Source organism: Xenia sp. Carnegie-2017, unplaced genomic scaffold (genome assembly GCF_021976095.1).
Source record: "Xenia sp. Carnegie-2017 unplaced genomic scaffold, XeniaSp_v1 HiC_scaffold_12, whole genome shotgun sequence".
Classification (NCBI taxonomy): domain Eukaryota; kingdom Metazoa; phylum Cnidaria; class Anthozoa; order Malacalcyonacea; family Xeniidae; genus Xenia; species Xenia sp. Carnegie-2017.
In genome coordinates, this window is record NW_025813425.1 from 386,481 (window position 1) to 392,195 (window position 5,715).

The 5,715-nt window shown below is 32.0% G+C and overlaps 1 long non-coding RNA gene across 1 annotated transcript; it reads left to right on the forward strand.

Moving 5' to 3' along the window:
• The first annotated feature begins 1,378 nt into the window (after positions 1-1,378).
• LOC124446432 lies at positions 1,379-5,404 on the forward strand. Its single transcript, XR_006948427.1, has 3 exons — positions 1,379-1,537; positions 2,439-2,721; positions 5,342-5,404. It is a non-coding gene; the product is annotated as an uncharacterized LOC124446432 (long non-coding RNA).
• Positions 5,405-5,715: the final 311 nt, after the last annotated feature.

The window sequence follows — 5,715 nt, forward strand, 5'->3', positions numbered from 1 at the left end:
TACCTCCAACTCAGGAATTGCAGGAATATATATATGGATTTAATTCCATGATATGTGGGTAAGGTTGTCTTCCTTTGATGCAAGAAATAGTATGTGTAAAATCACCAATCAATGTAAGGTAGTGCGTGTAGAGGGGCTATGTCGACAGGGGTGTGCTCTGTTCTTTAAAGTAAATTTTGATGGTGATTTTTGCAGTGTTTTGCACCTTGTTTTAATAAATTCTTTTACTTATATTCCATGATTGACTGATGCATTTGGAAGTTTACTGAATATGAAAAATCACTTGCTTTTGCTTTGAACATTGTTTGTCATAGGTAACGTATAAATATTTTGCAGTGCAACTACTTGGTTCCTCTCCTTCACCCACTAAAACCAAGCGAAATGCACATTCCTTTAAACCACAGCTTTAAATCTTACCACAAGATGTTAGTTCAAATAAGTAATTTTTGAAAGTCTATGCAATATTTATTTCATGCTTGTGTGCTCACTTAAGGCAAATTTATGTATATGTGTTTTTGATAATTTCTGACTCATGTAGATTCAAGTATTGCCTGCAATGGACATGAATGGCTAGCATGACAAAATTGCTTAAGGAAGGACAACTAAGCTTCATCTTATCTTACATGTTTGTGACAAATTTAATTTTCATTGTTTTCATATAACTGCTAGAGTATTCATGTAATATTGAATACAGTCGACAAGGGATAAAGCATAAAATAATTACATATATGTCAATATTGATTCCTCCTCCCAAATTGTTTATATTCATGTTTACTCTCAAAAAACCTCAATTGAATCATTTTTCGTTTTGTGTAATTTGTAGTTTTCAAGAACTTAAAAAATATTTATCATAAATGGAAAGCGTTGTTTGGCCATAGACTAACATGATGTTTCTAAAGGTAAGGTTCTATTTCTTTAATGCATAAAGAAGTATGCACTAAAACAGCAATGGATGTATGATGATTATGTAGAATGGCTTTGTGGGAAGGGGTGTGCTGTATTTTGAAATAAATTTTATTGGTGATTTTGGGTGTGTTGCCCCAAATGGTTATTTTGCTTCTGAGGCAATTACTTGGTAAATTAGCTAGTTGTAACATGAGAATTTATTGTTGAATTTACCTTGTGCTGATTTTAAAGATGCTATGCAATACTATATGCAAACTTGACTGACCATCAATCAAGTTATTTTAGTCTCATAAACGTCACTTGTTTTGCAAAACTTTCACCAATCCTTCATACTTGGCCTTGGGGTGTAGATTCATCAAGCATCTTTTATGAACTGGGATAGAATAGAACAGAATCCTTAAAAAGTGCATTATGTTAATTCAAATTGAGCGAGATAGTAATTACAGTTTTATCTTAAGAAAATTTTATTGTTGTTTTTACAGAAACAGCTTTCAAAAGACACCGCGAGAGAACTGGCTAATATATCTGGCATGCCCTCGACTTCTCAAATATAAAGTAAACCAGATAGAAGGCGGAGATTGAAAGTCAAGCTCGTAAAATAAACATTCTAAAACATGAATTCAACCCATCGGTATAAAGGATATTTCATTAAATTGTTTTATCGTTTGATCATCGCCATGCATGCGCATACTATGTTAATAATGCATGGCCAAGCCAATGAGATTTTAATAAACAAACGTGAGAAATATTCTGCGTATTTGACAATTGTTGGGAAATAATTAAACTATAGATTTGCCAGAGGGAGAACGAAGTTTTAATAAAAATGTTGTTGCCCAACATAAAACTTTCCGTTTTATGAAGAAAAAAACGAAGAAAAAAGCGAAGAAAAGAATGTTGAATAGAAAAATCCCACTTCTTTGTCTAATAGTCTTTGTAAACCTCAAGAACAAAAAAAAACAAACATTCATGAATTCATGATTCAAGCTTGTTTTACTGTCGCAAAACAGGCTCGCTAGAATATATTTTAGCTTTGAATGGTTTTGTAGCATTGTTCCTTATCGATCATCATTTTCAACAGCATCAAGTAGCTAATTGTCTAATAAAAATATTTTTTCAATATACAACATCAGTTTGTAAAGCAATTGAGATTTTTTATAAAATTGATGACGTCAAGAAATGCTATTGGCTAGCTTTAGTCAAGTGCAAAATGTGATTGGCTCTCAGAATAAACAAGCAATGGTTGATCAATTTTGTTAAATATTTGTTGTAGACGACGAAGTATAAATCAACGTTTGCAAACCTTTTTTATCTTTTCTTTTTGCTAAAATACGTCAACTGCCTCCCCTCATGTTAAATGCAAAACACGTTTTTCTTTCAATGTTGTTGCTCTTTGGGGATAAACTGTTCCTGAATCGAGGAAATTCTAATTGTCGAATAATTGCAATACAAGCAGTTTTTTGCGACAGCCTCTACTTACAAACCAACTATTCTATAGTGTGGCTATAACTTATGATTGACTTCTTTGCTTGCAGAATGGTTGCCAAACCAGATACAAGATTATTGAGCCAGTTATCGTGGATGTTGAAACACTATGTAAAATAAAACAAACTCAGAAGAAAGTACCATTTTAATTCGTTGTATGAGAGGAGACAATAATACAGTTGTATTTCGAACTTATTTCTTTACTATTTCGTCACCACAAAGTTGATCTCAAAGAAAAGGAAATGGCATAAAGAAGAACTGTTGGCCAAATTGTTAACTTCAACCGCTAAGAATTTTTGGCGATGTAGACGTATGATTCTAAGGATCATGATGGTAAGTCAAATAATAATTCATGTTTTAAAACAGTGATCGTTTATATCGTGTGATTGGCTTCAAATCTTCCTTCGGTTGAAGATAATGTCTGTTGCATGTAGTTTAGAATATGTCGTTACGCTGGATACAAACGCTCCCAACACGTACACTCAAAATGCGCTCAACATTGTTTTGCGTTTGTTGAATGATGTTTAAACGATGCGCGCAATCGCTGAAAGCATGCTCATCCTTAAATGATAACACGTAGGATCATGGGATACAATGTTAAAGCCTAGCAACTGCATGTATATATATATACACCTACATATACGGTTCAGTGACCAGGTAAATTACTACAATATACGCTGTAAAGAGCGAATACTTTATCTCGACATTGTTGAGTGTTCTGTTCAAACGCTCTAAACAGTGTTAAGATACGGTTTGGTGACCACATAGTGAGAACTCAATAGTTGAACGACTATTTTTAATGGTTGCATTTATTGCAATTTAGTCAACAATCATATGAAAAATTGGTCATTTAGAAATTGCCAATTACGATGGTCAATACAACCATATGCAAAACTGGTCACTTAGAAATGACAAATAAAGATGGTTCAAACAAACATTTTTAACGGTTGTAACCAATATGCAATTTCGTCATAACCATCGTGTTGAAAATTTGTCAATTAGTAGCTAATGACAAAATAAGATTTTAATGAGCAATAAACAATAGGTCACCTTTCCTTATTTATTTATATTTGTTTTTTAGTAGGCTTGTTATAGTTTTGACCACGTGACATACTATCAAAAGAAATAATCAAAATAGATAATAATAAATAAATAAATAAATAAATAAAAATATAAAAGAAATCAAGTTGAATGCCACAGGATCATTTAAATGTCATTTAGAATGAAAATTTCAATTAGTTGCTCTTATTCTTTACAATATGACTTTAGCAATTAAAGCATGTTATTTCCAGAACAGAAACAAATTGATTCCAAGTTATTGAAATGACACTTCTGTGACTTCAGTAGCTACGCAATACGCATTGCTGGCAAAAACGGGCGACTAACCTCGATATAAATTGTTATTTGCATTATGCTAAAAGTAGAGTTGGCTTAATAATACGATTTGTGAGACTTCTTTGAATTATCTACATTAACGGCGTTGATTCAAAGGGAATACTATTGGATTATGTACTTCAATGGTTGGTAATGACAGTTGGAATGACAGTTAAAGAGTAGTTACTTTGTAGATCATTTTTCATACCTGCTCTTACATATTCTCAATAATATTCATGATTGAGATTTACTCCATAATCACCCGAGCATTGATCAAACAAAGAAAAGCACTGAGAACATTCTGGATTCCAACGGAACTTCATCTTAAGTCCTCCATCACACATACTCAAAATAGTTAGACATTTTTCATCTGCGTAAACACAGTTCTCTACTTAAAAACGGGTCATATTTATTATTTTGCTGTAAAGATGCGCTAAAAATTGAGATAATGCTCTTTCTCTAATGATTCAGTCATATATTCTTCGTTTATTGAATGCCTCTACAAATATGTACACTGCATTTGCTGTCCGTGTTTTTAGGTCACATTTGTTGAATCCTCTGATCTATAAAATGCTGGATAGAAAAATACTGCACTGTATTACTACTGAAATAGCTGCTCAAAAAATTGATAAAATTCAAGTAATTATCACTCCACTTTGTTTTCGAATTTTTTGCCCGAAATTTTTATGCATTTAAATAGCTAAAACTGTATTACAATTGTCGAACAAAGTTAAACAGGAACAGGTTGAAAACCATTAACACTCAGAGATAAACACATGCAAGCCGAGATCTGTGTAAATATTTTTATATATAAAAAACTTTGTGATGGTAGTCATTGTTACAGGCATCTAATGTAAGATGTTTTAATTTTTAATCATAGTGTACAAGGATGAAATATTATCATGTGATACCCAACAAACAACTGATTTTCATTTGGAGATTTTAATGAGGCAGAAATATGAACAAATTCAAATTAAAAACATGTTCATTTAGTAGATAACTGGCCATATAACTGATTAAATTTCTATAAGATCATATCGTTACAATGTCATTTAAAAATATTTTCAAGTTCGATAATATCGTTCTCCACAAACTTTTGAAATTATTATTAACACTACTGTGTTCAATTGCATTTGTCATTTGATTTATTAAAATTTATGTTTAATAATCATTTTCTAAGTTGTACATGCATAAATATCTCAATAGTGTCCATGTATGCATGTCGTACAACGGACTTCAAATAGACTTTATTATTCTAAAATATTTGAACTTAAATTCCTGCAAAAAGTTATATCTCAATTTGGCAGCAGATATCATGATGACTTCAACAATCGTTTGACTTCGCAAAAAATGAGATCAATATGTTATCGGCAATTCATTATATCTTTACATGGTCAACCAATTTAGTCCAATAAAGTTTGTCTAAGAGATCATATTACACATCCAAAAAAACAACGCAAACTTGATTAGTTTTGGACACGTTTCGTATTAAGAACGCCCTCATTAAACACAGCTGTGAATGATGAGGTGCAGTATTCAATATTTACGGAAAACACATTTTATCATCACATTTGAACAGGGAAATAGAAGGAAGAAGGGCACTCCAAAGTTGGCCAGACAAATAATTAATAATGAAAGATATTGTGGTGTTCGTTGTGGCAATATGTGTTCTTGGCATTGCTGGAAATACTCTCGTGATCGCTTCAATTTTAAAACAAAAGATTCTGTTAAAGAAGAACTACTACTTTCTTGTCTTGCATCTTGCAATATGTGACGCATTTGTACTATTGAGTATATTTCTCTTTGAAATCTTTGAACACCATTTGAAAAGCAATCCAATTATGTTAAACTGCTCATATATAAGTGGCATAGATACTTTTTTTCAAATAAGTGGAGTATCTATGATGTTGATCATTTCAGTTCTACGTTATCGTGCGATAGTTCATCCATTGA